The 22,156-nt window shown below is 39.5% G+C and overlaps 1 protein-coding gene across 4 annotated transcripts in view; it reads left to right on the plus strand.

The window, feature by feature from the left end:
- The window catches only part of Inpp4b (inositol polyphosphate-4-phosphatase type II B), a 461,147-nt gene that overhangs the window by 176,438 nt on the left and 262,553 nt on the right, over positions 1–22,156 (plus strand). For 2 of the 4 annotated variants that reach the window (XM_090356907.1, XM_090356909.1), the window contains exon 1: positions 18,240–18,322. The exons of the other annotated variants lie outside the window; for them this stretch is intronic. The gene's annotated coding sequence lies outside the window, so the exon portion shown is untranslated. Of the gene's footprint in view, positions 1–18,239; positions 18,323–22,156 lie in introns of those variants that run through there. 4 annotated transcript variants of the gene reach the window in all.

The following is a 22,156-nucleotide window of genomic DNA, read 5'->3' on the forward strand; positions in this document are numbered from 1 at the left end:
TACAGAATGAAACCAAAACCAAACCAACCTGGTGCCAGTGGTTTATGCCTATAATCCATGCTATTCAGGAAGCTGAGATCTGCGAATTTGGAGCCAGTCCAGACAGACAAATGTGAGAAACTTTTACCTCCAAATAACTAGGAAAAAGCCAGAACAGAGAGGTGCTTCAAGTGGGAAAATGCTAGGTATAAGTGAACAAACTGAGCCAGAACATGAGGTCCTTAAAGTCCCAGTACTCGTGCAAAACTAATAAAACAACACAGTAACAAGAGAGGAAGAGAGGAAACACCAAATAACGAAGCAACAAAAAACCCGAACTATAGTCTATCAAGTAAAAAATATCATCTTCAAGTTAAAAAAATATAGAGGGATATAGTGTTCAGTTTGCCCAAGTTTGTGTTTATTATTCCACACTTAGGAATTTTTTTTAAAAAAGGAGAATGGTCAGCAAACGATTTTAAAAAAGTGCCTTTAAGTAAAATATGAATAATGGGTAGAAAGAGCAACCAGAAACTCCAGGGTTGAGATGTCACATACTAACTAGTTAGGTTTTTCTTTCTCAGTAGGGTCTTGTTAGGTAACCCTGGCTAGGATTTAACTTATGATCCTCTTGTCTCTTCTTCCTCGTTGTTGGAATTAGAGGCATGTGCCAATGCACAATATACACAGTCTAAATAGCTTCTTTCTCAAGGCTACTGAACAAATGTTTTGATTGAACCTAATGCTCAAATTAGTCGGGAATACAGTTGAGCTCCATTACTGTGACAAAGTTTATTGACCAGCAATCACAACTGATCTCATTGATGGCTTGACTTAACACAAATCTTTAAAGGTAGAGCATCCTGCTTGGTAGAATCTTTCATGCAAATACACATTGAAAAATATTCTTCTCCACTCGGGAACATTTTTTGTTGTTGTGATATTGTCGTGTAGATATGCAAAATAAATGCCATCTGGCTGTTTTATGATGTCCCCAGACCCTCAGGTGACGGGTAATAAAACAGCAAGCAGCTCGGGGTTGATGTGAACAGCCTGAAGCAGGTCTTGTGTTTCCAACCTGGTGATAATCCGCACTGCTTGACTAGAGAATGGAGGATTAGTGCTGGCCCACATTTGTTATCTGGAAGTTATAGTTAACAACTGAATGTTTCCTTAGGGTGCGGGGTGTGTGTGTGTGTGTGTGTGTGTGTGTGTGTGTGTGTGTGTGTGTGGTAGCGTATTTCTTTTACATATACAAGAAAGTGGCATGAATAGATTGGAATCAATGTGATATAATTTTTTTCCTCCCTCCCTCCTTCCCTCCCTCCCTCCCTCCCCCCTTCTTACCTACCTTCCTACCTTTCTCACTTTCCACCTTTTTGTTTTTTATCTTTTCTTTGAAATATATTAATTTGTCTTTGAAATCTGTATGTATATATATGTAATATGATATCCACATAGACACACACATATATATCAACAGAAAAATTGCTTTATTTTAGGTATAAGTGATCCAATTTCTACCCTTACCTTGTCACTAATTTTCTCTGTGTGTTTAATATAACCAATTCTCTCTTATTAACTGGTTTTTTTAAAATTGTTTTTACTCTTTTGAGAATGTGTATGTAAGCTAACAAGTGTCAAAGTCCTTCAGTATCCACGCTGGAAGCCATGGTATTTGCGTGTGGAAATTGTTTTGCTGGAGAAAGGATTTTTATTTTCCTTCTCCTTTATACTCTTGCCCACATTACAGGCCTGTGAACTGACTCTATTTTGAGGAATATTAGAATTTTAAATTAGCTTGTTGGCCAAGGTGCAACTTACAATATACTTCCCGGTGTATATAATCAAAGAACCCTTCAAGTGATCGCGTGAGTCTTACTTTCTCCAACTGCCAAAGGCATTCATGCATTTCTAATTTTTAATATATATACATGCACATACATATTTACTAGATCATACTTTGAATGTCAACAATTATTTTATACTTTTATGACCTGTCACAGAGTTTGCGATGGCTTATTCTTCATGAATTATCATTTTTAGCACACTCCAGCTTGTTGGCTCCCCTTCTTGCCATGTGGATTTAAGCAATTTAGCAGTAGGTGTCAGAGATCTTCAGTGTTTAGAAACTAACGTTCACAAAGAAGGAGTTGGGGACGGCACTTGTAAGAAGGCTGAGTGGATGATTAGCAATCAAAACCAAGCTGTGCGCTTTTGATTTCTTGCCTACAAAGGTCATACCTAATGATCATATTTGCTTTCCAAAATCTTCTGGTGTAGATGAGGGTTTTGTTGTTGTTCTCAAGGAGTCCAAAGTCATCTGATGTTTCCTAAAGTTAATGAGGGGATGATGAGTGGTGTATTTTCCTAAGAGTCTTTGTATTCTAAAAGCTAGCCTTGAATTCTGTTGTATTAACTTTGAAACCAAGATTTGACAGATTCTGTCTAAATTTTGTTGTAATTGCAATATACGCCAATTTGGAATTATTTTGGAACCATTCCATTTTGCAACAACACTTCCATTTTGGAAGACTTGCTATTTTCTAAGATTTTTGTGGTGTGATTGTTTTTAATTTTCATTATTTCTTTCTCTCTTCCTCCTCCTTTTCTCTGTCCTCTCTTCTTTCCTCCTCTCTCCTCCTCTCCCTCACTCTTCCCCTCTCTTTTCCTCTTCCCCTCCCTTCTTTTCCCTCCCACCGTTTTCCCTCCCTCCTCCCCTTTTTCCCCCTTCCTCTCTTCTCTCCTCCCTCTCAAGACTAGTCCTCTTCCCTTCATCATTTAGGTATTCACAGGTTCTCAGTATCTGCCCAAGACATGACCTTGGATTCCAGGTCAGAACTTTGCTCATATTCTCTCTGATTCTGCCAGGTTCTATTTTTTTCCCTTTCTCATTGTCACCGTTTGTGGAATTCTGTCTTTACTGAACACAGGGCACTCAGCAGCTTTGCCACCCACTATTTTGTTGTTACCTATGAACTGCACTATTGTCTTGTTAATTAAGCATAGCTTCTCCAGCCACTCACTCCCTATTTCCTACAACTTATGAAAATTGTAGACAAAGTGACAGGCCAGTCATTGAAGGCTGAAACGAGTCCCATGGCATTGTTTCCAGATCCTCTGAATAGGGCTAGAGGCTACTAGTGCAGGTAGGCAGATGAGGGTGTGCCAATTTCAGCGATGTCTCTAGTTATTTTCTTGACAGTCTAGTAACTATGTAGTTCCCAGCATGCCCTTGGAATAGTGTTGAATGGAGGTGGGAAGAGAAAGTGGAAAAGCACTTTAAGGGGGGACTGTGTTCCTACAGCCACACTCACCCAGATCAGCTGGCTGCAGTGAGGCGTGCTGAGAGCCCCCCCACAGCATGTGTGAGAAATGTGTGTCACTTCATTTCCTCGCTTCCCACTCTCTGTGCTCAGCGTAACCACATTCAGGAATTCCTGTGCTCTGAAGGATTCATTTCAGGCTTGGAGAAGTGGCTCATGACCTTTCCCTTAAATCTGACATTATTTCTATTTGGCTCCCACAAAGCAATCTCTTTAGACAGCAGGAAAGAGTAGCATTTAGAATAATTAATCACTTAAAAGCATCATAATACTTTTATTGGATTGTAAGTACCTTCAACTTGTTCTGTAAAATTTATTTTATAGGCGTTAATTATTACCTTTTGCGATACATAAGAGTGCATGCTGTGAATACTTCTCAGTTCTAAAGGGAGCATTCGAATGCCACAGCTTAGCTCCTTCACAACCATGGAGCATTCATGGGTAATATAAGACATAGAGTGGGGCTAAACTCTGTACTATGTGCATGGCCAATGTCAGAAACAGTACAGGAAATCAGTGCACACTTCAAATCCCTTAGGTAAAAGTAAAGCACAGTTATCTACTTTTTTGATAGTAGATTGGAGTCAAAATTCATGAAGGCATAAAATACAGTTCTTGTTTCAAAAATATTTTGGCTATGAATAATTACTTTTTCTAAATTGTGTGAAGTTTGACTTGTGCCTAGTGTATTAGGTTTAGAAAAGAAATATATACCCATATACATATATATACATATCTCTATATATACAGAGATATGTATATATATATTCAAATTTACTTTTACAACTTTGAATTTTCTTTTGAAATATATGTGTTTTCTGGTTAAACATAATCACTTCTGGAAAAAAAAATGCTTAAAATTTTAGATGAGATAAATATAAGATAGTCTAGAGACTATGCATTTTTTAGCTGAGATCCTGACTTTTCCAACAAGTAACAGATTTCCCAATGTTTGCTAAGACATCAGATATTTTATGTCATGATTCAAGAGAACATACCTCATTGGAGAATTATGCTGAAAAATGAAGATTTTTTTATCAAGTTTTGATTTTACCACAGAGGTAACCCACAGATAATAGAAGAAAGTGAATCCTGAAAGATGTCATGGGCTTGCTCAACCCACGTAGTGGATTTCTGCCAGAAACAGAAGAGAAAATCCAATGCTTCCTAAACTTTGGTTCCTTTCCCTGCTTACAGTGCTGCGGGCTGATTGATGACAAAAGGGAACCACTCTCAGGATAGACCCCTCCTGCTTCTCCCCCCACTGCGTGCACCCCTGAAGTTCTTTAGTGAGGGGCTTTAGGAAGGCCCAGGAATCACATTTTATGTGCAGAAAACAACAATTTGGCTACTTAGAGAGAAATAAGGCAATAAATTCTTGAAAGGAAGGAACTGACATTGACATAGTCTCCTGTTGAGTTTCAGGTGGTTAGATCTTTGTCTTCTCCCTGCTTAGAAAACTTTCAGTGTGAAGTTTTTAGAAATTAAAACCAGAAATGCTTTCTGAAATAGAAAACGGAGGGGGAAAAATTATCAAGGCATACTCCGAAAAGGAATCAATTAGATCAGTCATCACTGTTTATGAAACATATTACGTAGGAGGTTTTGTGCATCCAGTGTGTTTCCTTCAATGTTCATCTAGATAATTGGGAAGTTTGGTTTGGTAGTATTAGTCTATTAGTAATTGTATTTCTCTTTGCAAAAGTGAGAAATTATTAAGCAACTATATAGTTATGAGACTTCTTGGTCCTGAAAAGTCTTTGCTGTGAAAATTAGTCAAAGAAGGACTAGAAGTAGAGCATGCTTCACACAGACTTGACAGACGGGTCTCATCCAGATCTGAACCTGCAGTTCTAACCTACAGGTGGTAGGTTAGAAATGCAGAATAGAAAGCAGATACAAGCAGTGGGAGAAAACTCTAGGATATCTAGTTAGAACTATTTTAGAGTGAGTTGGAACTAGTCTAGAAATTAAGGAGCCAGAGAAACTTAAGAATTGATGGTGAATGGCAAATCACTCGATGGAGTTTCCATGGGAGAGTTTTATTGGGAAAGAAAGATAATTGAGTACTGAGCTTAGGGAACATCTACACAAATACGATTTATTGACTCAGGTAATTGCTATCAAAATAGTAATTTATTGAGCGAGTGCTCTGTGTTAGTTTTTAGGGACCATCCCTCAAGACAAATTTTCTTGTTAATCCTATACAGTTATAGAATAATTGCTCAGTTCCCAATTGTCTGTATGTAGATTAAAAGAAACACACTGGACTCATGAAATATTATATTTAATATTTTTGTATAAACAGCGTGGATTAATTTGGTAAATCATTCTATGGGTATGCCTTAATAATTCCCTGTCCTTTCCACCTTCATATTCTATTTTTAATTTCTAAATTTCTAAGTAATAGCTTACAGATTACAGATGAAAGAACTGCTCTTTCTTAATTTTGTCCAATACTTTTTTTTTTTTTAAACCAAGAATTGCAACTGTGGTCACTGTAGCTACACTGCCATAAAGTTAGCTTCCATTTCTCAACAGGACTTCTCATGGAGAGCTGAGGATCTGCCCAGAAACAGGGGGCAGGTTGAGGGCAGGGCATAGGACTTTGCATCTGTATTTGGAATTTTGTTTCTATTTATGCGTCATAAAGATTGTTGACATTTATCTGGAGGCAAAGAAAGCAGAAGATATCTGTGTAAGTGGGTGAACTAAACTCTTGGTCACCTTTTCTCTGTCTCTGAGTTATGACTTAACACAAGGGACAGCATCAGATAGCAGACAAAAGGTTGACTTTTAGGTGGGTAAAGTCTGCTGTTGCATTACCAGTTGACTCATGAAATATTCAGAGTTTGGCACTGCTAACAAAGTGTGCATGGATGCCATCATTTGTACGGTCCCTTGAGATGGCATATAGGTGACTGCACTATTAATGCAGGGCTGGAAAATACTACAGAATGAGCTCTTACTTTATCCAGAGAATATAGCTTAACAGTGAGTGGGATTATTTTTGCTAATAAGTCAGTTGTGTTGAATCTGTAAAGAAAAGGTAACAACAAATGCTCCAATAACTCTTCAGATAATTTTAACAAACATGCAGCTGCCTTTCTCAGACCGAAGGTCCTCAGTGGAAATTGAAGAACAAGAATAAAGGTTGGGCTTAGAAATGCACACTTGTAATTCCAACAACTCAGGAAATAGTGGTAGGAAGATGCATAAGTTCAAGAACAGTCCAGGCAAAGGTGGCAAAACCTGGACTCAAAAACAAAATAACCACCAGAAAGGTCTAGAGACCCTGGAGTGGTGGAACATTTTCCCAGCATGCTCAAGACTCTGCAGGAGAGAGCCTTCCAGGACAGGAGAGTGTGGTGCAGATGGTGCCAGGAACAGCTGGTGAGAAAGGCCTGGGGCTGTGTGGCAGCAGAGCTAATTCTGGAGAGGATCGTGAAGAATCCTGAGAGCCTGGATATGCTGCGGAAGTGGGTGGAGAGGCCAGCTGCAGGCTGGTGCCAGCCTTCAGGCCTTCATTGTCCTGGGAACACTGCCTCTGAGCATTTCCAGGCAGGATTTTAAGAGGAGGCTTTCTCCTGTTCTACAGAGAGGGCACAGAGCAGGGAAAGAGTGAGAGCGGCCTGCTTCCACTGGGCTGCAGAGGGGATGGGGAGCCCTGGCAGGGCAGGCTCAGGAGAGGCCATCCTGTTTCAGTGGTGAGTGGACAGAGGAAAGGCCATGACGGCTATGAGAGGAAATACAAGCTGGCTCTGTGCAGCCCCTGTGAGCTTCTCATGTCTGTTCTCACGCAGCCTCGCTTGGGATTTAACATCTGTCCACGGAAACAAAGAGAAAACGAACATAAAAATAGTGCCTTCGCTAATGTTCTGAGACATTAAAGAGAAGATGAATAATCTCTACATTTGCCAGCCCCACTCAGCATTAATGAATATTTCTGTGTGACCGTTTTGAAAAGGAATTAGCTGGCCTGGGTAGAGGATGCAAGAAAATTTTAGGAGTTGTGTTTGGAAACAGCCCACCTTGAGCTAGTCTGCTGGATCCACCTCCCCCCTGCCCCCCTGCCCCCGGTTCTTTTTCCCTTAGTCTGAGACTACAGGATGGATAGCAAATGTGACCTTCCTATAGGCCTGTTTAAAAAAATCATCTGTAGAAATATAGTACTCCATTCAGAAAAGGCCAGGATCATTTCGCTCCAGTACAGATTAGATAACAATAAATCATGCTGCAATAATGTTGAGAGCTACATCACCAACTTGGACTCACAGGGAAATTGCTTCTCATAGGTCCTCCTCCAGTATGCCCAAGCAGCCCATGTGTCTGCCCGGTAACATTTGCAGGTTTCGATGCGAGATAAGCATGTTTTGCTTACGTCTGTGATTCATCCTTCTTCCCACTGACATCCAAGGACTTGCCTAAGTCACAGACTTTACCCACTTTCCCCCTTCTTCCTTTCTTGCTGTCTTCCCTCCCTCTTCTTTTTCCCTTTGGAAGAATGACTGCTCTCTTTGTAATGAACGTCTCATACTCCACTGACGCCATCGGTGTATAGTGTATCTATTAACTTTATTTCCCAACTGTGTCCACTATGCAGTTATCTTCCCAGTCTGCCCGATGGATCTAATTCAAACTAGCCTCACCTCCTTTCCCAAATTCCCACGGTTGTCTTCTAATTTGTCTTCTGGCTTGTTACCCTGGATAGGCCTCAGGATTTTGTTCTACTCCTAGCTGCTGTGAGCCTTTTTAAAACCTATAACCAATTTCATAATATTTCTTTACATCAATGGCTCTTTGACTTCTTGGAGTAAAAGCTACATCTGAACAATGTTCCTGGAAATGCTAGGCTGGCTCTCTACTTCCCTTCCCCTTCCCCTGCTCCCATGTCCCCCCTCCCGCCCCTCCCTTTCCTCCCAGTCCCACCAGCACAGGGCTCACTGGAGCCAAAGGACCTACAATATGACCTCTCCCATGGCTGTTTTCAGTGCCTGAGTATTCTTCATCCAGTATCTTCATTTTATCCTGAGATCTCCTGGCAGTCTGATCAGAGCAGCCTGTGCAGCCACTTTATTTAAAATACCACCTCTTGCATCATTTCTATGATGTTTTCCTGCCTTTAAATTTCTTCACTTTGCAGATCACTCATCAGTGCCTGTTGGTTGCTTTTTTGTTGTGTGTTCCTTGTAGTTGACTGTCAGCCAGTGGCAGCTGGGACTTCCCTTTTGTCCCCTTTCTCTGTCCCCAGCATCTAGAACAGTGGTTGTCTGGTTGTACTGTGTGCAGAGTGCGCACAGCAGGAGACCACTTCTCCCCAGAGGCTCCAGAGAGAAGGCAGACCTGGGAAAACACCTCCGTCATTATAACGCCAAACATCTCAGTCGTTTTAAGACTACACGCTCCTATGGACTTGGTAGAAATTTATTTGCTCCAGCAGAAATTGGAAACTAATTCAGTTTCTGAGCTAAGACATTGCTTAGAGTAAGTTTCAATTCAACGCTTAGTGTCCATGCCTTGGAGATGGCATATGAGTTACTAAATATTTCCGAACTTCCTTCGGGGCATGTGGCAAAAGCAGACATTCCAGGAACTCTCTTTCAGTTGTTGGGTGTGTCTGGGTGGCTTTCCTAGTCTGATCATTAATGAGTAGAAATAACATACATAACTTCTAGATAAGCCTTCTGGAACGTTTCGTGGGTTACTGCAGCTCTGTTTTTGTTTTTATGGGTCTAGAGGCTTGATGGAATGGAATCTCCCTGTTCCTAGCTTCTTGAGAAAACAAGGGGCACATTCTCTCAGCCGGTACCAGTGGGTATGTCCTGTGAACGGGAATAGATTCCTGCACTGGAGCTGCTGAGATTCTAGGGTTATTTTGATTAAAGCTGCAAGATCTTGCTAAGTAGTTCCAGTCAGGGAATCCTTTCATACTCTTAAAATTTATTGGAATGCCTCCCAAAAGCTTGTGTGGATGGGGGTTTTATCTATTAGTATTTATAAGCTAGGAATTGAAATATTTTAAATGTTATTTAAAAGTAGGCATGAGACAGTGGCCCACAGTGGTCACGGTGGCTCACGGTGGCTTGCCATCTCAGTTATTTACTGTAGAGCAGAGATCAGGAAGATAGAAGTTTGAGAAAAACCTGGACAACATGCTAAGATATCCTCGACCCCAATCTTAACAAGTCCAACTGTGATCCCAGCTCGGAGGGAGATACGATTAGGATCATCATAGTCTGAGACAGGTTCTCAGGCCAAAACATTCAATCCTATCTGAAAAAGAAGTATAAGCAATAAGGAGTAAGGGCATGACTTCAAGAATTAAGCACTTGCCTAGTCAGCTCAAGACCTTTAAACCTAGGCCAACAGACAACAACAAACAAACAGCAAACCTATAAAATTAAGAATACCTACACGTCATGGTCGTAAAATACATTTTAATGAAAATGTTTCCCAAAGCAGAAAAAATTTACATATGAACAAGTGTTTTCTAGGTGTTTGTCAACATCTTTCTTGTTTGGCTTACTAGAGAGCTGGGCTGTGATCTCTGTTTCTGCCTGCACAGTTAGGTTTGGTTTGGTAGTTGAGAGCTCCATGTTTATGTTGTTGAGATGGAGAGTATGTAGTAAAATTGTCTCACAATTGTGGACACTTCTCTTGGATGCCTCAAGTAGATCTCAGCCAGTGGTCATTTCTTGAAGGGTGATAGCCATGTAAAACAGGAAGTCCTATCAACAGTGCAAACCTATATTTCCAGTTAACGTACTATCACTCTTCTCTAATTCTGACAGTTGTTACTGTGAAAGGGAACTTAGAAAAAAAATGATGTATAAATGATCAGATTATCTGTTATTTTTCCACTAAGCCGAAATGTTGGTGAGTCATTCTGTATACTTTCCTTTTCGTATACTTGAAACTTGTTTAGAGGCTATTTTAGGAAAATGAATGGGCAACTTTTTATCCCCAGAGCTTGTTTTAAAAGACATAATTGTTGAAGGAAAGCACACAAGGTAATCCATTTTAATTGTGAAGAGTCACAACTCTGCATCTCACTCCACAGTGACATTTTACTATTCAAAAGAATTCTTTCCTACTTTTATTTCAGTTGTAAAATATACCATATAATGTGATAACAGATTATGTTGGACTGCTTTTTACATGCCTATACATTTTATATATATTTAAAGTTTTCCTACATGAGTGCATGTGATATGATAATTATATAGAGAGAAATCCATCCAGAGACAGGAGAAATATCTTCTGTTTATAAATAACAAAGGTGACATGTTCCAAGTCCCTGAGGATTGATTCTGTTTTATTAAACATGGATTGACACTGCTAGAAGACAGTTGTTACTAGTTTAAAATTCAGAAGGGTCCTGAGGTGCATGCTTTTCCAGGGAGGCCTGTTCACTTGTCTCGGGTGTCTGTGTAATTGGTCTCCAGAGCCACAGCCAAGCTGAGCCTTTGCTGTTGGAACTGACACTTACCAGAAAGAATTAGACACTGGTCAACCCACTTCTAGGTGACAGTGGACATCTGTCACCATTTCCTTACCTTGCTTTCCTTCATAAAGTCAACAGGGAAATCTGGAAACTGTCACCTATTTTCTGTGGCTGGCTAATGTTCAGTTCTCAGGGCATACTTATACCTATTGGATATAATGTTTACTTTTAAAATAGAAGCACTCTTCTCTAGATGTTGACCTCTTGTGCTTGTAACCCTACTTATTCAAGAGGCTGAGATCTGTGGGTCACAATTCAAAGTCAACCCAGCCAGAAAAAGCTGTGAGACTCTGAACTTCAATTAACCATTGAAAGGCCAGAAATGGAGCTGTGGCTCAAGCAGTAGCATGCTAGCCTTGAGCCTCCCCCCCCCCCCACACACACACAAAAAGAAGTAAGGGAAAGCTCGAGTCCCTGAGTTCAAGCCCCAGTACTGGCACAAAAAGCAATCAGTACAAGCGTTCTACTCTTAAGGAGTATAGACAACAAATTCTTTGTAAACCATGGGCTTGGGTTCTCAAGAAAGCAGCCCAAAACTGCATGCGTTGATCACTGTTTTATTTTTCATAGCGACGCATTCACATGATTAAAAGCTGGATTCCAGGTTCTTTCTACTCTCATTAGTTATTGACAGGGCTTTGTTAATGTGCGTGGTGTTTAACGGGAGATGAAATCGTCCCAGGCACATTGCTCTTCCCGAGAGGGCTCCAGGCTAAAAGCAGGAAGGAGGCTGTGGGAAGAGCAGACGGAGGAGAGGTTGCAAACCTACCATTGCTTCGCCACACAGGTGGACTTCAAGGAGAATCTGAAATGATTCTGAGGCTTGGAAGTTGTTTGATAAAATAAAAGCTGTAGCAGAAAGAAATGTAACAGAAAAGACTTTTGACCCGTTCTACAACACGTCTGCACTTTCCACGATGACATTTCTTTGTATATCATGTTCACTTCGTTTTTCTGGCGGTATGATCCTTGACAGCTTAAAAATTCCCCCCTTTATGTAGCCCTCAGAATATGGAAGCCTACATGGGGTCGTTTGCATTTCTACATAATCACCCTAAGGAGGGGGATATGCAGGTGTGACAGTTTGTCAGAATGAAAACAGGAAGCTAAAACACAGGTTGGGAGAGGGTCAAATGGAAGTAGATGAACTGAGAGAGGGAAGGTGGGTGGATCAGATGTACTCTTCAACAGACACACATAGAAGTAGGAAAATGGAGGAGGAGTGGTGTTAGAGAGAAGAGGGAGACGGTGGAAGAGATTACATTGATCAAGAGGCAGTGAACGCACAGGCTGATATGTAAACTACCTACAGACAATAATAACCCTTTAAAAAACCAACAACACCCTCAAGGTCAGATGGCAGCCTGCTGGTCTACGCGTGGGGTTTCTTGGTAATGTGATGGCTTACAGCATGTGTAATGTGGTCTTGGGGAAAGCAGCTGCAGTGCATGCTGGAACTCCCTCGGGGTCCTCTCTCCCACACCAGCATCTCCAGCCTCAGCTTGTGAGCATCTCTAAGCCTTGGCGTTACTGTCAGAGAACATCTCCATTCTTTCCTTCCTTTCCTAGGGATTTTTCACACATTCATTTACCTGTGGTGACTTAGGGCAAGCATGTCTGCCAAAGGATGTCTGCCATAATGTTGTTAATAGTAAACTCCAGAAATAATACAGTTATCCTCAGTGGGTTACTGGGTAGTTAATTTTGTGCCATTGCTTTATTTACCTTGATTCTGAGGACGTGTTCATGTCTGATCACCATGTAACATTTCTGCAATTAAGCACAGACATGTGTTATGACAATGTTTAACATAATGTATTAAGTATGAACATTCAGAGTAATTATAGAGCAGAAACATGTTCTGAATTTGAGTCACCAGCTTCATGTGGGCTTGTCAAGAATCAGCAGCTCTTGGGGCTGGGAGTTTGGCCTAGTGGTAGAGTGCTTGCCTAGCATGCACAAATACCCAGGTTCGATTCCTCGGTACCACATACATAGAAAAAAAGCCAGGTGCCAGTGGCTCTCACCTGCAAGTCTAGCTACTCAGGAGGCTGAGATCTGAGGATCGTGGTTCAAAGGCAGCCCAGGCACTGAATAAACTGAGTCTCGGGCCGGGAGTTTGGCCTAGAGGTAGAGTGCTTGCCTAGCATGCACAAAGACCCAGCGTCTATTCCTCAGTACCACATACATAGAAAAAAGCTGGAAGTGGTGCTGAGGCTCAAGTGGTAGAGCTCTAGCCTTGAGAAAGTCCAAGGACAGTGCTCAGGCTCTGAGCTCAAGCCCAGGACTGGCAAAAAAAAAAAAAAAGAATCAGCAGCAGCTCTTATACATCATTTTAGGTAATATAGACCAAAATTAATAAAGACTCAAATGAAACGTTAAAATGTCATGTGGGTCCGTGTTGTGTGTGTCGAATAACAGCTACTCTTGAGGTAAAGGGAGAAGAATCACAAGAGGCCAGCCAGCCCAGGCTACATAGTAAGTATCTCTCAAAAACAAAAACTTCCAAAGAGGTGTGAATGATACAGAGCCAAGGAGGATCAGACTATGGGGTCAAGGCCAAACCATTCATCCAGCACGATGCTGTGTAGACCTTTACATTTTCTAATTCACGTCCCCCAGCTGGACGACAGACGTCCAGCCCTTGTGTTGTGTGTGTGGACACAGAATCCTGAAGGGCAGAAAGCACACAGCGCATTGTGGCAGAGGCATGACTCAAACCCACCATGATTAGTGTGTGGAATTCCTTGATGGAATCTCAGTTTAAAAATCCTTTTTTTTTTTTTTATGAGAAACAAATGGAATCAGGCTGTGTGTGGTCTATTTATATAGAGGATATCACTTCTTAATTAAAACAAATTCTGTCTATATGCATCATCATAGGTACAGCTCAAAACCTACTGAATAAAAGGAACAAACCAAAATTAAAAGCAACAAATTATTTTCTAGGATAGAAAAGGTATGTGATGATATTATTATTATTATTATTATGTTGGTTGTGGGGCTTGAACTCTGGACCTGGGCTCTGCCCCTGAGCTCTTCAGCTCAAGGCTATTGCTCTACCACTTGAGCCACAGTGCCACTTCTAGTTTTCTGGTGTTAATTGGAGTTAAGAGTCTCATGGACTTTTGTGCCCAGGCTGGCTTTCAACCCTGATCTCAGCCTCCTGAATAGCTAGGATTACAGGTGTGAGCCACCAGCCCTGGTCATAGTAACATTATTTTTATACACTCAAAAGAGATAGATATTTAGATTTATAGGCCAGACATATATGAATCACAATTTAACACTAGAGACATATATATATGTGTAAATAATTATATGTATGCTCTTTATATATGCTATGTCACATATATGATCTATATCATATATATCCAGAATGATGTTTAATAACTAGGGAAAGAAGGAGGAGAAAAGGAGAATCAGATGGTCTTAATTGTATAAAACATGTTTTTTTTATTATAACTGAGGTGACAACATCTGAACCAGTTGTGGCAAAATGTTTATCTGTTTCATAAATGTGGTAAGTGCAACTGAGTTATCTTTTCATTTTTCCTATTATTGAAATTTTTAGGATCAATAAAAGAAAATTTTAACAAATACTTCCATGGTCAAAGAAATTTTGGATAACTGAAAAGTAAAACCATTTTCTTTGCTGTAAAACTTTTTAGTCATTAATATATTAATGGAAATTGGAAATTGCCAAAAGGGTAATATCTTATGAAATATTTCTCTAAACTTATTTGACCATGAAAGCGTTTTATTTTATTTTTTATGAAATATCTATTAAGATTTCATGGATATTTTGGGAAATGCTGTTATACATCATAGCACTTAATTTCCCTTAATTGTTTTATGTAATTTAACTTAATTTCCCCTATTAGACTTTCCATCTCCTTGATGTCAGAACCTAAGTCTTACTCCTTTTAGCTAGCAATACTTTGATGGTTTATTTGATTGTTTTTTGTCCTTTGAAATTACTCTGTAGCTCATTATGTTAAAGTAGGTTCAGAGCAGAAAATAGGAAAAGTTGTCCTCTTGTCATTTGAAATCAGACCGAAAAGCAAATAGGACACATAGTTCAACAGAAGTTTAACAATACTTTTCAGAGAAATGGGGAATATTTGTGTCAAAACATTGCAACATCTAGTCACTAAAGATTTCTTCATGCATTTATCTCATTCAATGACTAGACATGTACCTTTGTCATATTTAAGAATTGGATATTACTCAGTGCATCCCATTTCTCAGAGTTTAATCCACAGCAATTTCTCAGATCCTTTGGACATTATACTGAGCAAAAATTCAATCACATTATTATTTAAATAATCAGTTCTTTCAAGGAATTGTGACTCGTAGACATAATTTGAAATCCTTGATGAATAAAGATGGAATTTTGACACGATGAATAAAATGAAGGGCATTGATTAAGCAAGAATGTGTTGAGTGTATACTTTACAGCCAACTTTGTGTGTGTGTGTGTGTGTGTGTGTGTGTGTGTGTGTGTGTGTGTGTGTGTGTCTTTGGGCTTGAACTCAGGGCCTGGACTGTTGGACCTGAGGTTTTTTGTTGTTGTTGTTGTGTTCCTCTACCACTTGAGCTACAATGCCACTCTTGGCTCTTCAGTGGTGAATTGGAAATAAGAGTCTTGCAGACTTTCCAACATGGACTGGCTTTGAATCACTATCCTCAGGTCTCAGCCTTCTGAATAACTAGGTTTGTAATCTTCTAATATTAAGTTGGATATCCAATAGTGAACCATTAGAAGATAATGTCTCTCATTCTGTCATTAATTGGTAAGCATATTGATGACAGATATTGAATAGAAATAACTACCAAACAAGAAATTTAAGTGATAGGTTAAAAATCTACTGCAGGGATAGAGTTAGCTCTTGGACATTTGTGTTTCTTCAAAGCACTTTATGAGTGTCATTCCAAAGTTTTCCCCCTTTATACCATGTTTTATTTGATAAAATTCTGTACCTTTTTATTTAATGATAAAATGTTTAAGTCTTTATCTTGTTATAATTCTGGGGTTTTTTTTGCCAGTCCTGGGCCTGAATTCAGGGCTTGGGCACTGTCCTTGAGCTTTCTCAAGGCTAAAGCTCTACCACTTAAGCCACAGCCTCACTTCTAGCTTTTTCTGTGTATGTGGAACTAAAGAATTGAACCCAGGCCTTCCTGCATGCTAGACAGGCATTCTATCACTAGACCACACTCCAAGCTCCTTCTTATGATTCTTAAAACTGAAAAAAAAATGTTTTGTGGAACTTGTACAGAAGAAAGGGTATATTCAACTTTGTAGTATTTAGTTGTGTGTTTTATAGTAGCCTCTACTTGTATGCTATTTTTAGAGCAAATACATCGAATTCAATTGCGTTCTTTGCCGTCACTGATGGCTTTTCAGTTTCCCTTTGATATATGGTTATCATCTGAAATTAAAAACTCAGTTGACAGTGGATAAATGAGATCCTTAAGGCCTGACAGAAGTCAGAGGACATTTTCTTGAATATGCGTTCCACACGCAATATCAGTTTTCTTTCTATAGAGCATAACCAACTAGCCTGCTCCAGTGTGAATTAAATTTGTGATAAAAATGTTTCATCAACGGTGGCCGCTTTCTCCACTAAACACATCCTTTTAGCAACAGCATTTTAAAGGTGCTTGGTGCACAGAAGAGTAGAAACAAACAAACAAAAATGAATTTTTGGCTTGGAACAGTGTCCATTCTGAAGCTATAAATATCTAATGAAGCAATTTCCCAATAAAACAAGCCATTTAAACTTTCACAGGATCTAAGAAACAGCAATAATCATGGTAAATACTAGTCTTTGTAAATCACTTTACAGTTTTTGGGGGTCCCCAGGTTTACTACTGCTCAGTGATTATCAAACTAAGGTTCAGCTATGGGACATTACCTGCTGAGCTGGAGGGGTAGAGTGGCTCCAGCCCCCTCACCAGCCCCCACTCTGGTGGAGGGGTGCTAGGTCTTGGGTGAGGTCTGTTTTATTCTCATCTTTCTGAATTTTCTACCTTCCTTGGTTTCAGAGCTCAGTTGTTGACTGGTTTGGAGGTTGTATTACAATGGAGAGGTGCTGGGACTCCAGTCAGTCTTTTCTAAAAATATATGTGTAATGTGGGTGGAGGCACGGAAGGCTTAGACAACAAGAGATGTGGAAAGGATCCGTGTGGCCTTTATGCATGCCCTGTAAGAATGGTGTGTGAGATCTGATATGAATTCTGTCACCAAGTGTGAGTGTAGTATAGGGACTCAAGTTCCTCATACACACACACACACACACACACACACACACACACACACACACACACATACATACATATGAAGTAGTCCATACAATTAAAAATTAGTGGACAACCCTAAGAAATAAGTTTGAGCAGATTAATCAAAACTAGATGGCAGATCTGACCACATTATAATCCCAGCTCTTAGGATGATGAGATGTGGTAAGTTTGCAAGCCCATTTGGGCAGAGAAATTTGAGAGACTCATATCTCACTTGCCACAAAAAAAGGCAGAAGTGGCTCAAGTGATAGAGCTCCAGCCCTAAGTGAAAAAGCCAAGTGAAAGCAAGAAGCTCTGAGTTCTATCCCTAGTCAATAGGACCACAAAAACAAAAGCAAAGTAACCCAACTGCATAGTCTAGCTAAATTACATCTCATTTCTTACAGCTACTGACTGGAATCTCACAGCCTATTTACAATAATCTCAAATTAGTTATAAATTCTCTTTTTGTGTCTTCACTTGCTCACCTCCTACTTATTATAAGGTTATTGTATGTTACAAGTCTCCTCTGAGTTAGCTTCTTTATCTCTTTTTAAATCCAAGATTAGATTTGTGACAAAGAATTTGCATGTAACCTGAGTAGCTTTTCTTAAGATCACTTCCCAAAGTGGATATACAACCACTCTGCTGTATACACAATATCTCTGCTCACTTGACATATTCCAGCTCCTCAAAGGGTCAGGAATAACAATCAAAAACATAAATTTTGGAGAGGGAGTGAGGCTGAGCTAACAGGGAGGATAAATGAGGATGAAGATAGCTCAAATAGACTGAAGCTCTGAAAGCTGGACAAAGAGACATGTTAAAATGTTATGTTGGGAAGGGACTGGGAAGGCATGAGCCTGAATAGAATAAATTGTACGCCTGTATTGAAATATGACAATGAAATGCCTCTGCTCTCCAGAAAACTGATGTCAACTAATGAAAAAGCTGTGTAAATTTGAAATGTGGAGTCACTGAACACATATGGTAAATGTAAAGGACAGCACCTCGTTTTAATTGCATTGTCATACACATCCTGAGTGTGGACTTGGCTAGAAGCAGCGGGAGGAACTTGGTCTTGTCAGCACATTGTGATTAGTGGGTGATGTAACAAAGGCCAAGACCTCTTAGCCAGGATGCCCTGAGATGGAGATGGGCCCGGGAGGATCGGGAGCCCTGGGGAAACCAGGCCCACTCTGATGTACCTCTATGAAGATGACCATTCCAGGTCAGTAAGAATTTCCAGGAAGGCGGCATTATTCTACTTTTTCTCATATTCATATATTCTTTCTTTCATTCTAATTTTTATTATCTTCAAGTAATTGTTCAAAGGAGTTGCCATTTAAAATACAATATATCTTAATGTCATCCCTTTCAACGTTCTTATCCATCCCTCCGTTCGACAGCCCTTCCCTCACTCTGCTTCGTGTATAGGATATAGGTATTGGATTCTTTTTTTAAAATATTGGTATTATAAAGGTGATGTTCAGAGAGGTTACAGTTGTGTAAGTCAGGTAATGTGTGTGTTTCTTCTCAGAACATCACCATACATTGCATTCTTGATTGCATTCTCAGCCACTCCTTTGCATTCGTCATGTCCTCTTTCCCATTGATTTCTGATTCCTACTTTCACAAAGTAGATCAAATGTGACTTGTTTTCCCTAGAGCAGCCTTACTTGGTATCTGGTCTTTCTAACCAGTTCCCTTCTCAAGAGGTCAGAATCCCATGAATGTTTTCTTCCTTCCAGAAACAATCACTACATGAAATTAGCTTGTTAAGGTCTTGGTTTTGTCTGTTTCTACCCACTAGAATATTCAGTCTATATAGAGACTGGATGCATCTCCCTCGAAATCCTGTGCTGAGATGATCACTTCTAATTGAATGGTTTTGAAGCTGGGTCTTTGGATAAGGTGGGAGAGCCACTGTGAGTGAGGATAGAGGCCGAAGGGAGCTGTCTTGCTCTCACATCCATGTGAGGATGTGAAGGGAAAGATCATGTGACTCATCTGTGAACCAGAAAACAGGCCGTGGCCAGATTCCGTGGCCAGATTGATGTTTTCATTTAGGATTTCCCAATTCTCTTCTTCAAAGCAGGAGGAGTAAACCCTTCAGTAAATGAAGCTTCCTAGACTATGGCTACTCTATTATGGCAACCTAAACACGTGTCTTCATTCCCTTCCATATCTTTAATGTCTAGAATTGTGTCTGTTATATAGAAGGAAGTATGAGCATCTTTTCATTTAAGATGAATGAAATAAGCTTTCTTTTTTTTCCATTTTAAATTGCATTTAAAATTCCTTCTACACCTTGTAAAGGAAACTATAAATAACATATGCAAGTTTTTATATATAGTATGACTGTGTAAAAATTTGCAACTGCTAAATGGTTGGGGGATTGTGGGTAATTTCATCTTGTTTGGGACAGAGCTTTCCTGTGAAACCTGAGCTACAAAAGCACATGCATGCATAGATTGAGTAGATCCTTCAGACCCAGACATCAGAGTGGTGGGATTGGAGGTGTGCCTGCACACCTGGATCTCTATCACATTTCCATTACAGTATAACAAGCAAAAAATTATATTTATAAAGTAAGTGTAAGAAGCAAACAATAATTTTCAAAATCAGTCAATAACTTTCTAATTCATGGAGTTTGCATTCCGGTGCGTTTTTAGGATTAGAGATCCCAGCTGAGTAGCTGGAACAGCTACAATGAAAGGGAATAGAAAGAGGAGGAGGAGGAGGAGGAGGAAGAAGGAGAGAAGGAAAAGAGGTGGGGGAAAAGAGGAGGGTAAAGGGAGCAGAAAAGACCTTTGAGGAGGTAGAGGTATGATAATTTTCATATGCTGCAGAGAGCTGCACAAAATCGAAGAGAAACATTAGACCTCTACAGGAAATAGTCTAGAAAAAATAGAGAAACCAAGTAAGATGATTTAAAAAACAGTGTGTATGGACAAATAATTCATTCAAAGCTCAATATATTGCTAATCTTTTAATAATATCTAGCTTTAGGGTCAGCACATTGATTCAAGGTCATAATTTCTGCCCCGATTCATAAGTTAGTCCAGTTGGGCCATTAATCAATAAGTGGAAAAATGAGATCTTATCACTCACCTCCTCTGGGACTAGAATGGAGCCATATACCTAATAAAGTGCTTAAATCTTTATAACGAATAAATATAGAAATTGCTCATGATAATTTATGGCAAGTTAGAAAGGCAAAAGGTATTTTTCCTCCTGATGCATCATGCCATTCTTATGTAACGTTTCATATTATCCTCTGCCATTGAGGAGATAATTGTTTACTGGCCAATTGTCCTATCACATGTACAGTCAACTAAATGCATTATCAATATTTACCTTCATATGTTAGAGTTTTTTTTTATAAGTAGCTATGGCACATCAACTTGCTGCAGCTTTGATAGGCACATGTAGAAAGAATCTCAAAGTTTTGTTGTGTATCTAGGTCAGTAGCAACTTGGAATCTCATTTTAATTGCTATGGTTTGAAGTAAAGAGCCAATGCACCTCTTTGTTATGAAAATATGCTCAAATATTCCATGCTGTTCTGTTGCCATGGTTGTGAAATCATTTTGCATTGGGGGAGAGCATGAAAACATTGATATCCCTACTTGCTTCATAATGCAAAAATCTGGGTTGAGAACCACTGGTTTAAACTTTTTTAGTGCACTATCACTCAGGGTATTGCTTTGTAACGAATCTGATGTCAATAATACATGACCATTATTGACTCAGAATTGGTAATTGGCACTGATTCTTGGAAGAGGATCCTTCTGAACTGTGTCTGGATTTCCTGATGCTAAGAATGTTCTCTTCTGTGTGTTGATTACTGACCATTTGCCTTTCTTTTAGGGTTATTGTGAAGGGTGATCCTGTGCCTACTCTTTCTAATTCTCTTTTCTTTTTAAATTTCTGAGCATTGTGCCCCAGTGCTCCTGGGATAAAATCTCAAGCCTTCCTTGGTGAGAGTCTACTTGGCAGATTTTACTCTCCAACTGGAAAATTTTTGAATAAAAAATGAAGCATGAACATCTGAGAAAGTTAAAGTAGGAAGAACTCACTGAACGAACTAAAATGCACCCTGTGGGGCTCATAAAGGAATCTGAACATTTGAATATAACTCTGCATTATAGAGTAATAGAAACTGAAGCAAGATAAGCCTTCATTCCCAGGATTTTAGAACCCTAACTAACATTCAATTTGAAATTACAAGTCTACCTGAAGAAAAAACATTAGGTTAGAAAACTTTAGACTAAGCAATTTGTTGTTTTTGATTCTTTAGTTTCAATTTGTCTGATGGTTTAAAGATATTCTTTGCATATTGATTTTGTCATGAGTTATTGAGACTGAAGGGATTTTACACTTATTTCTTATATACTAATAATGAGCTTTTTGTTTGTTTGTTTGTTTGTTTTGCCAGTCCTGGGCTTGAGCTCAGGGCCTGAGCACTGTCCTTGGACTTTCTCAAGGCTAGAGCTCTACCACTTGAGCTTCAGCACCACTTCTGGCTTTTTCTAAGTATGTGGTACCAAGGAGCCGAACCCGGGTCTATGTGCATGCTAGGCAAGCACTCTACCACTAGGCCAAACTCCCAGCTAATAATGAGCTTTTAAATTGAAAGTCTAGCTCTCAAATGTAAATCACAAACTAAATGTGGAACTAAAAATATGACATAAAATTTAAGAACTATAACTCAATATGTAGTTGATGAAAATTGAAAAGACCTGTCCATTAACAACTAGGCCAAATTTGTTTCTGAATTACCTACAATGACCTTCATCTAATTTTTCCAGATGTAAGAACTCTTTATTCTTTTGTGTTTACTAACGAAACTTACATTGAGGCTCCACAAGTGCATTATGCTTATTTATCCTCAATTATTTGCTACAGCAACTGCTTTTTAGAGTCAATGGAATGAGAAAACCTACTTATGCTAACTTTCCAGGTAGTAGAGGATGTGCAAGTTTAGTAATTTTTCTAAAGGTAATTTGGACAAATTGAAGAGCCAGTGTTTTTCAGGGAGGTATAGATAGAGGATATGATTC

Source organism: Megascapheus bottae, chromosome 23 (genome assembly GCF_031878675.1).
Source record: "Megascapheus bottae isolate mThoBot1 chromosome 23, mThoBot2.hap1, whole genome shotgun sequence".
Taxonomy (NCBI): Eukaryota; Metazoa; Chordata; class Mammalia; order Rodentia; family Geomyidae; genus Megascapheus; species Megascapheus bottae.